The sequence below is a fragment of the Oryctolagus cuniculus genome, chromosome 8 (genome assembly GCF_051225735.1).
Source record: "Oryctolagus cuniculus isolate XC-2025 breed Fujian yellow rabbit chromosome 8, ASM5122573v1, whole genome shotgun sequence".
NCBI classification, from domain to species: domain Eukaryota; kingdom Metazoa; phylum Chordata; class Mammalia; order Lagomorpha; family Leporidae; genus Oryctolagus; species Oryctolagus cuniculus.
The window spans coordinates 90,009,598-90,021,571 of record NC_142874.1 but is presented as its reverse complement, the minus strand read 5'-3'; positions in this window follow the sequence as shown (position 1 = coordinate 90,021,571).

The following is an 11,974-nucleotide window of genomic DNA, read 5'->3' as shown; positions in this document are numbered from 1 at the left end:
GCTCTTAATATATCCTGGATATTAATCCTTCATCACATGCACAGTTTGTAAATATGTTTTCCCATTTTGTTGGTTGTCTCTACTTTGTTGAGTGTTTCCTTTCTGTGCAGAAGCTTCTTAGCTTGATGACATCCCATTTGTCTAACTGCTTTAAATGCCTGTGTTTCTGGGTTCTTTTTAAGAAGTCTTTGCTTATGCCAATGTATTGCAGTGTTTCCCCTGTTTTCCTCTTGTAATTTAATGGTTTAGGTCTTAAGACCCTAATTTATTATGCATTGATTTTTGTGTAGATATAAGGTAGTGGTCTTGCAGATATCCAATTTACCCAACACTGCTTGTTGAAGACACTGTCCTTTTTCTAGGGAATGATTTTAGCTCATTTGTCAAAGATGCGTTGTAAATGTATGGATTACTTTCTGGGGTTTCTAATCTGTTCCGTTGGTCCATGTGTTTATTTTCCTGCCAGTACCAGGCTGGTTTTCCACAAATTTGTATTCCCTATTTTTTCTTTATTGCATATTAATTTATGTGGTTATCTGCATACCTCCTCATTTCTTATTTTTAGATTTATTCTAAGATCCTATGATGAACAAAAGTTCATTTTGTAAGCTTTTAAATACTTATTCCCATACATTTCCTTGAAAACAACTTTTAACTCTAGTTCACAAAGGTTGGTATAAGTGCTTTCAATTGTGGTGGCTAGAGAACTACATTCTCAAATCTCCATCAAAAAATTATGCTGTGGGACACAGTTGACAAACAATCTCTAGCAACGGTACTCTCTGGATAGCCATGGCATTCACCAAGGCCACATTTCCCTGGGGCACTTTTGATAGTGAATGAGCACAGCAAGGCTCCAAGAGTAGGGACATTGTGACCAGATATCAGACTCTACTGGAACAGTTTTGACTGAAGACTAACATCAACTTGACTCAGGCTTCCTCAATAATAATTTTAGATTATTTTCTTGATTTAAATTTGTGAGAAAGACGAATTCTTTTAGTTTCCTGTGAGTTCATCAATGCATTTTTTTTTTTGACAGGCAGAGTGGACAGTGAGAGAGAGAGAGAAAGAGACAGAGAGAGAGAAAGAGACAGAGAGAAAGGTCTTCCTTTTCCATTGGTTCACCCTCCAATGGCCACTGTGGCCGGTGTACTGTGGCCGGCACACCATTCTGATCCAAAGCCAGGAGCCAGGTGCTTCTCCTGGTTTCCCATGCGGGTGCAGGGCCCAAGGACTTGGGCCATCCTCCTCTGCAGTCCCAGGCCACAGCAGAGAGCTGGACTGGGAGAGGGGCAACTGGGACAGAATCTGGTGCCCCGACTGGGACTAGAACCCGGTGTGCCAGTGCCGCAAGGTGGAGGATTAGCCTAGTGAGCCGAGGCGCCAGCCTTCAGAAGGTTATTAGAATACTCTTTCCTGTTATAATTCCAGAAACAGCAATTTATTTCTATATTTTGGCTGAGAACATAATTAAGTTTACCATACTTAATATATATATGTATATATATATATTGTTTAACATACAATTACTTATTTCACAGATTCTAAGATTCCAACACTTCTACAGAACATGAGGTCCTCAGAAAATTGAGGTCTATCCCTAACTCAGAGAGCAATTGATAGGGACTTCTCCAAGCAAGTTCTTGCTGTTCAACATAGTGTATACAAAGTCAATTAAGCAGCTTTGTCAATATGTTATCTAGTTCCAATGAAACCAGTCCCTCATAAAAGGGACAAGAGCATTCAAAACACCTCTATAGAAAAATCACAGACTGAAAGCAACACTGACCATACAAACACAGATAATAATCAACAGTAGCAGAGCTGACAGTTCTATTCCTTGTGTAATAGCCTTTCCTGGCCATTGTAGAAGGTAAAAATAATGACATTTTAATCAGACCTAAAAAGAATTCAGCCAAGAACCTTAAAATTATCAAGAAGATTATTTGCTCTAAAAATTAACAGTAGTGGCCTAATTGTCACCTTAAATAATAAGAAAATGGTAAATAAAGGCACCATAATTAACAAAATGTTTTTTAAATAAGATTTATTTTATCTTTAACTCTTTTTAATTTCTATCGCATTCATATTATAGCGTGCATAATACAATTATAGTCTATAAATAAATTAATATACTTTTATTAGTATTGAGTGCTCCAAATATTTTTTCCTAGTGAGGCTATGTAGTTTCTAAAAATAGGAGGACAAATTTGCTAGCAAATAAGTAACCTGATGTCTTGAGCCATTTCTGATTTATCTTTGTTTCTGCTATTAAGACTTTGAGTTTTCAGAATCAGCCCTTAAGGCATTCGGATCTAGTTAAAAAGCCCATGAGAGTATTTTAGGCATGGAAATCCAAGACACTCTGGCGAAAAAAAAAAAAAAAAGACCTATATGAAAGATGTCTGTGAGTGAGATCCCAATGGAAAGAACGGGTCATCAAAGAAGGAGGTACCTTTCACTGAAGGGAGGAGAGAACTTCCACTTTGACTATGACCTTCTCGAAATAAGATCAGAGTTGGCAGACTCAAGAGGCTTCCATAGCCTTGGCAGCTCATGACAAGAGCCTCGGGTGATTACTGACATCATAAATAAGAGTGTCAATTGTTAAATCAACAACAGGAGTCACTGTGCACTTAGTCCTTATGTGGGATCTCTGTCCTTAATGTGTTGTCCAATGTGATTTAATGCTATAACTAGTACTCAAACAGTATTTTACACTTTATGTTTCTGTGTGGGTGCAAACTGATGAAATCTTTACTTAATGTATGCTAAATTGATATTCTGTATATAAAGATAATTGAGAATGAATCTTGATGTGAATGGAAGGGGAGAGGGAGCGGGAAAGGGGAAGGTTGCGGGTGGGAGGGAAGTTATGGGGGGGGGGAGCCATTGTAATCCATAAGCTGTACTTTGGAAATTTATATTCATTAAATAAAAGTTAATTTAAAAAAAACCTTTACACTACAATTAAAAAAAAGACTTTGAGTTTTATATATAGCAAAAAACTAACAACTATTTTGAGAAGTAATATTTTGTTCCTTTTGTTCCTTTTGCTACTCTTTTTCCATTGAGTCTATTTTTCAGTACATGGTGGGGATTTAGAGAAGTGTTCCCTCTTGGGTCATTTAATCTATTCTCAGAATGTTGGTAAAAAGTGGTTAACTTGTCCCTAATGGATAGGTGTCAAATGCTAATTTGAATATGATTAATAAAGGTGAACTTATCATTTCCCTTGACAATTTGTACTGTTGCTTAATTGTTCTCATACTTACAAAATTTTCTTGTATTTCACTTAAATTTCCCTGCTGCAGTTGTAGCTCATTATTTCCTGTTCTACCCTCATTGACTAATGAGAATTGGTCCCTGTCCTCTAAGTAATATCTTTTAACATATTTTCAGAATCTACCGTAAGCTATCATGTCTCCCCTTAGCCTTCTTTTCTCTACACTAGGAAGTGTGTAACCTTACTAACCATTCATCATACATTCAATACTTCCTGAATGTCTCCTGCTCTGTCTGTGGCTGTCCTCTGAACTTATATTATTTTGTCCATAAGGAAAATTTCACATTCAATATTCAGTAATTACCTGAAAATGAGGAAAAAACAGAGAGTGCTAAGTATAATTTGCCTAATTTGCTACAAAATAAGCATGACATTATATCTGGGAAATAGGTTTGCTTAAAGTTAATTTTTATTCTCAGATCATGTGAAATTATCATTTTTCCTGTCTTTATTAAAGAAGGGCATTTCAAGGATCTGATATGTTATGCAAACTTGTGTAAGTGCAGCTTTTTGCATAGTAGTACATGTGCAATACATATTTTTGGAGAAGAATATTCATAGTTATCATGATGGAGTTCTGCCTGCTCCCAAGAGGAAAAAAAGGTAAGCAGATTCTAGCCCTGGGATAAAATTAGAGTAGAAAAGTAACCTATCTATTTACTTTTTCTGTTGCTCAATTTCCCTTCTGAAAATGAGGTAATTCATAAAGCAGTGTATTTTAAGTAATGCCTATGCATGAATGATGAGGATTTTCAAGAAATCTGAAGTCAGTATTGACCTATGAACAGAGATATATTTCCAAGCATTATTTTCAATGTGTTTTTATCCTTTATCCTCCTCACAATATTCCGTGCATTCTCATTAGAGGATATTGAGGAGGGGAGGGCTGACTCATTATAATTTGTCAATTACTGGCAGCTATATGGCCAGCCCTTCTAGGTTACTCTCAAGTATGTAGTATGCATCCTTCACATTGTGAGATACCCTTTTAACAATGAAGAAATTCACCATAAAAACTAATCCTAAGAAAGCAAAGGAGAGAAGCGCCATACTTCCAAGCATGCTCTTACATCCTCCAGTATTCCCCATGTGTCATTCAGCAGCAGCAAAAATATCACCAACAATATTCAATGAGAAAATGATTTCAATAAGAAAGAAGACACCTATAGTTGCCATCCTAGTATGTACAACTTGTAAGTATAGGGGAGTTATTTTGACAGAGGGAAAAAATGCCCCAAATGTTCATAAAAGACAATGTATAAATTCTTTCTTCCTTCCCTCCTCAGAATGGTCCAGGGATATAGTTATGGGAATTTTCAGGGTGTAGCACTACAGTCAGATCAACACCACAGCCTATTTAGCCTTTACTTCCTTCCCTGAATTACTCATTTTGCTCTTTACTCTTATTCCCTGGAATTGTCCTTCCTATAAAATATCAGCACATTAGCTGTTTGGCTTCACTTTCTGGGAAAATCTGATTACAGGATCCTCTTAGCTCTCTTGACCAGGAATACATGATAGAAAATACAAAATATTATTTGTAATTTCTCATATAACAGCTATTCAATATAAACCTCTCAAATTAGAGATATGCCATCTCCTACCCTTACCATAAAGATAACATTGAACACGGTGAGGATATATAATGACAATTCAACAAATATTAGTGAGCTCCTAGAAGGTCCCAGATATTCTGCTATAATCCAGATTTCTGTCCAAAAGCTGAAGAAAATTACATAGCATACACAAATGTTAGCTAACTAATCTTTAGGATTTCCCCTCCCAACTTTTGTAACCACAGTCTTTCTAAGTGGAATGACCTTTACAGATCTACTGTAGTAGAACCATAAAGAATAGAATGTAATTAAGGTAACCCTAATAATCTTATTAAAGAGGTATTTCTCTTACAAAATCTTCAGATCCCATTTGACAACAAAACTTAATGAAAACATGGAGAAATTCTATAAAAAATTTCATAAGAAAATACAGGCTATAATCTGAAAGTTTCACACTGAAAATCTTATGTTGAGGGGTGGTCATTTGGCATTCCATATCGGAGTGACTGGTGTGCAGCATTTGGGGGAGGAACCAATGAATGGGAGATCTTGCACCCTGTCTTTCAGTCTCTCTCTTTCTCTGGATCTCTCTACTACCCAAATAAATAAAATATATAAATAGAAACTTAAAACTTGATGTGTTGAAACTTAATCATCGAATTATTAGAATTTGGAACCTTCAAAAATAAGTAAGTCATGAGTTCTTTGCTCTCCTAAAGGGGCTTAATGCCTTATAAAGGAGGTTTCACCCAACATTTTTCAATTTTTTGCCCTTTGTCTTCTATCACAAGAGGATATAGCAATAAGGAGCCATCTGGAAGCAGAGAAAGCAGCCCTCTCTGGACACTGAATCTTCTAGCAACCTGATTTTGGACTTCTTAGTCTCCAGAACCACAACAAATAAATGTCTACTGTTTGTAAAGTGCCCCGTCTTAGGTAGTTTGTTTTAGGGGCACAAACACAGTAACACAATAGAGAACATAACAAGATAAAGGTTCCTCAGAGAGTAGAGACTTAAAGAAGGAAATGAGCTGTCCTTGTCTCAACTGTTGAAGAATAGTTTTTGTTTGTTTTTCTGTGCAAATTGTTGAACTCTTTACTTAGTATAGAGTTGGTATTCTGTATATAAAGTTAATCAAAAATGGATCTTAGTGGAAAATGGGATTGGGAATGGGAGAGGTAGGAGGAGGAGGGGTGGAAGAGTAGGTGGAATGGTGGGTATGGTAGGAAGAATCAATATATTCCTAAAGTTGTATTTATGAAATGGATGAAGTTTTTATTCCTTAAATAAAAGGTTTCTTGGGGGGAAAATAAATTAAAAAAATAATAATGCAAAACAAAAAAAAGAAAAAAGAAATCAGCTTCCTTTGCAAAGATTTCCTAAGCAATGACTCTGTTTTTCTGATCAGATAGTATCAGTAGAAAGAAAAAGATAGTAAGGTTACAGATGATTCTTTACAAATATTAGTAAATTGAGTGTGGTAAGGAGAAACTGCTTTGACTCATCAGTTACTTACTTATCTAGAACTGATATACAGAGAGAGGAGTCTCTAACCAATGAAAGTGACAATCACTGTGTAAATATGGTAACTTCAGCTTTTAAGGAGTAAGCAGTGTTGTTTCCCAGGAAACCAGATTACATGGGTGGATGTCAGAGAATTTGCAAGAGCAGAGAGGTGAGGCTGAGGGCAAGAAGTACTAAAGAAACAAGAAAATTGATGAGGTCTACTTCAGAAAAAAGAACAGAGGATAAGAAAAGGTGGTTGGGAGAAGGGCGCATGAAAGACTGAAAGGGGGAGAGAGCAAAGTCTGAAGTGGTTCTTCAACTTTTCCTCCTTCTGCATTCTCTATTTGGTTAATACATGGAGAAGAGCTTACAAAGTTAATAAGAATTGGTACTAAAAAAAAAACCAGAGGTACATTTTTAAAAGAGTGATAGTGGGAGATCCCATTCCATATTTGTTACCTTGCAGACACTAAGAAACTACCTTGATGAAAAGTGAGAAAGATTTGTTACTAATACGAAAGACATGCTGCTTCCTTGACTGAGTCAGAGTGGCCATGCATCCTAAAGTGGACAAAGTGAAGTGAGGAAGAACAACCATGAGAGGGAGAGTGGATCCTGGGAAGAAAAAGTTCCCAGATATCCTCAAAGAGAGCTGTACATTAGACTAGCCCACTGGTGGGACTTGCAGCACTGTGATAGAGCTGCAGTCTCTAAAACTGGTATCCAAAGGTGCTGCATTGCCAGCAGGAAATGCTCCATACCACTACTGCAACTCCCATATGGTACCACCTCCTGTACCCACAGCCTCCTATTCAAAGCCCCCTACTCTCCACTTCATTGCTCCTTATATCATGAGGGACAATTATTTTCATACATGCTCTTTCTGTTCGTTAAAATTAAATTTCTAATCTGGTGAACACTGACAAGTTTAGCCTACTCACACATTTTTAAAAGCGTTTATGTATATACATTTAAAATGTGTATATACACCTACACTTTATGCATTTGTAAAAAGGCAGTTAATATTTTTATAGGAATAAGTCATTTTACTATAGTCAGTGTCTATATCCAATTATAATGGAAATGCCCTATGCATCATTAGGATAAAACAGGGAGAAAGAAACTCTCATTCCTTTAGTCTAAAAGGATCTATGACTCAGCATAATGCTTCTATATCAATCATACTATTGAACGTACCAGTAATTCATTACTTTCTTGTAGCAAAATAGTATTGTTGAAATAATATTCCACTATATGGATATAATATAATTTCCCCATATTAGCCTATTCATACAAAATTGAGTTCAATACAGTTTGGGGTTGCTAAGAATAAAGATATTATTAACATTAATGAAAAAGTCTCTGTGTTAGCTTATGTTTTAGTTTCTCTGGGGTACATTTTTACTGGTTGCCACAGTACTATAACATTTTGGTTACCCACAAGCAATGTGTGAGTTCTAGATGCATCACATTTGTAACAAGGCTTGACACTGCTAGTCTTTTTTTTTTTTTTTTTGCTATCATTTTATTTTTTTTAAACATTTATTTAACAAATATAAATTTCCAAAGTACAACTTATTTTTTCTGACAGGCAGAGTGGACAGTGAGAGAGAGAGACAGAGAGAAATGTCTTCCTTTTGCAGTTGGTTCACCCTCCAATGGCCGCCACGGCCGGCGCACCACGCTGATCCAATGGCAGGAGTCAGGTACTTATCCTGGTCTCCCATGGGGTGCAGGACCCAAGCACTTGGGCCATCCTCCACTGCACTCCCGGGCCACAGCAGAGAGCTGGCCTGGAAGAGGAGCAACCGGGACAGAATCTGGCACCCCGACCAGGACTAGAACATGGTGTGCCAGTGCCGCAAAGCGGAGGATTAGCCTAGTGAGCCGCGGCGCCAGCCCAAAGTAAAACTTTTGTATTATAGAGGCTTTTTCCCTTCATAACCTCCCTCCCACCCTCAACCCTCCCATCTCCCACTCCCTTTTCCATCCCATTCTTCATTTCCAATTGCCTTTATATACAGAAGATCAACTTAGTATACACTAAATAAAGATTTCAACAGTTTGCACTTCCACAGAAACACAAAAAATAAAGTACTGTTTGAGTACTAGTTATACCATTAATTCACATAGTACAACACATTAAGGACAGAGATCCTACATGGGTAGTAAGTGCTCAGTGACTCCTGTTGTTGATTTAACAATTGACACTCTTATTTATGAAGTCAGTAATCACCCAACGCTCTTGTCATGAGCTGCCAAAACTATGGAAGCCTCTTGGGTTCACCAACTCTGATCTTATTTAGACAAGGTGATAGTCAAAGTGGAAGTTCTCTCCTCCCTTCAGAGAAAGGTACCTCCTTCATTGATGGCCTGTTCCTTCCGGTAGGGTCTCACTCACAGAGATCTTTCATTTAGGTAATTTTTTGACACAATGTCTTGGCTTTCCATGCCTGAAATACTCTCATGGGCTTTTTAGCCGTATCCAAATGGCTTAAGGGCTGATTCTGAGGTCAGAGTACTATTTAGGACATCTGCCATTCTAGAAGTCTGCTGTGTATCCCACTTCACATGTTGGATTGTTCTCTCCTTTTTAATTCTGTCAGTTAGTATTAGCATATGTTAACTATTTGGATTTCTTCTTTTGAAAAATTTCTACTGAGGTCCTTGGACCATCTCTTAAGTGGGTTGTTTGTTTTGTTGTTGTTGAGTTTCTTGTTCTCTTTGTAGATTCTGGTTATTAAACCTTTATCGGTTGCATAGTTTGCAAATATTTTTTCCCATTCTGTCAGTTGCCTCTTCACTTTCTGGACTTTTTGCAGTACAGAAACTTCTCAATTTGAAGTAATCCCAATTGTTAATTTTGGCTTTGACTGCCTGTGCCTCTGGGGTCTTTTCCAAGAAGCCTATGCCAGTACCTATATCTTGCAGGGTTTCTCCGACGTTCTCTAATGATTTGATGGTGCCGGGTCATAGACTTAGACCTTTAATCCATGTTGAGTGGATTTTTGTGTAAGGTGAAAGGTAGGGGTCTTGCTTCATGATTCTGCACGTGGAAATCCAGTTTTCCTAGCAACATTTGTTGAATAGACTATCCTTGCTTTAGGAATTGGTTTTAGATCCTTGATCAAATAAAAGTTGGCCGTAGATGGTTGGATTGATTTCTGGTGTTTCTATTCTGTTCCACTGGTATATCCATCTGTTTCTGTACCACTACCATGCAGTTTTGATAACAACTGCCTGGTAGTATGTCCTGAAATCTGGTATTGTGATGCCTCCATCTTTGCTTTTGTTGTACAAGATTGCTTTAGCTATTTGAGGTGTATCACATTGATTGATTTGCGAACGTGGAACCATCCCTGCATACCAGGGATAAATCCCCCTTTGCCTGGCTGGATGATCTTTCTGATGTGTTCTCTTCTCAAACTAATTTTGGGTCTGGTTTGCTGCAGTTTTTCTAGATATTTGAGATGCATTGATAGCTCATTTATTTGGTGCCTTTCCAATCTCTTGATGTAGGCACCTATTGCTTTAAACTTTCCTCTTAACACTGCTTTTGCGTAAACCATAAAATTTGATATGTTGTGTTGTTACCCTCATTTTTTTCAGAAAGTTTTTGATTTCTCTTTTGATTTTTTCTATGACCCACTGTTCATTCAGGAGCATGTCATTCAGTCTCCATGTGTTTGCATATGCTCTAGGGATTCCTGAGTTGCTAATCTCCAACTTTATTCCTCTATGGTCTGAGATGCTGCATCGTCTGATTCTAATTCTTTTGAATTTGCTGAGACTTGCTTTATGGCCTAGTATGTGGTCAATCCTAGAGAAGGTTCCATGTACTGCTGAGAAGAATGTGTATTCTTTAAGTGTAGGATATACAGTTTTGTAGATATCTGTAGATCCATTTGGGCTATAGTGTCAATTAAATCTGCTGTTTCCTTGTTGATCTTCTGTCTAGTTGATCTATTTCTGAAAGTGGAGTATTGAAGTCCCCCAATACTATTGTATTGGAGTCTATGTCTCCCTTTAAGTCCCTTGACATATCTTTTAAATAAACCAGTGCTCTGTAATTCGGTGTATATACATTTATAATAGTTACATCTTCCTGTTGAATTCATCCTTTAATCATTATATAGTGCCCCTCTTTGTCTCTCTTAACAGTTTTTGTGTTAAAGTTTATTTTGTCTGATATTAAGATGGCTACACCAGCTCTTTCTTGGTTTCTGTTGGCATGGAATATCTTTTTCCAACCTTTCATTTTCAGTTGGCATGCATCCTTGTTGGAAAGATGTGTTTCTTTTAAACAGCAAATAGATGGGTCTTGTTTTTTAATCCGTTCAGCCAGTCTGTGCCTTTTAACTGGAGAGTACATTTAATGTGACTATTGATAAGTAGTGACTATGCCTGCCACTTTTCCAAAGATATTTCTAATATATGCATTGAACTTCCTGTGATCTTCTACTGGGGATTTTCTTCCTTTACCTTTTTTCATACTGATGGTCGTGTTTCTGTGTTTCTGTGTGTAACACATCTTTAAGCATCTTTTGCAGGGCTGGATTAGTGTTGACTAATTCTTTCAATTTCTGTTTGCTATGAAAGGTCTTTATTTCACCTCATTCACAAATGAGAGCTTTTCAGGATATAGTATTCTGTGATGGCAGGTTTTTTTCTTAGTACTTTTTCTATATCTCGCCATTCCCTCCTAGCTTGTAGGGTTTCTGATGAGAAGTCAGCTGTGAGTCTGATTGGAGATCCCCTCAGAGTAATCTGACTTTTCTCCCTTGCACATTTTAGAATCTTTTCTTTATGTTTCACTCTGGTGAGTTTGATTCTCACAACGTATCGTCATGAGGATCTCTTTTCGTAATGTTTATTGGGGATTCTATGTTCTTCCTGTGCTTGGATATCTCTTTCCATTTCAAAACCCAGGAAGTTTCCTGCTAGTATCTCACTAAAAAGGCCCTCTAATCCTTTCTCTCTCTCCATTCCTTCAGGTACTCCTAGAATCCAAATGTTGCATTTTTTAATAGTATCCGGTAGATTCTCAGCAATATTTTTTAGATTTCGAATTTTTTTTATTTGCTTTTTTTTAACTTTTATTTAATGAATATAAATTTCCAAAGTACAGCTTATGGATTACAATGGTTTCCCCCCCATAACGTCCCTCCCACCCGTAACCCTCCCCTTTCCCACTCCCTCTCCCCTACCATTCACATCAAGATTCATTTTCCCAGACTATCAGTGCACTCCCTCCCTATTCCACCATCTTGGAGCCCTCTGTCAGTCTTGTTAATTTGAGACATTCTACTAGAAATATTGTGGTAACTGATTATATTTGTGTTTTCTTGATAGTAACAATATTGAATGCCTTTTAATAAATTTTATTAACTTTTGCATATCTTCTATTTTAAAGTGGTTGTTCAAATATTTTTTCTGTTATTGTTGCATTATTTTTCTCATTGAATTATAAGATTTCCTTTTATATTATGAATGCAAACATTTGTAGAATTATAAGGAACTTGCAAAAGTTCATGAAAAAAATAAAATTAAAAAGTAAACTTATTTTGATGCAAAAAAATTGAAATCCATGGATAGCTTTTTCATAGTACACATTGCCCATCA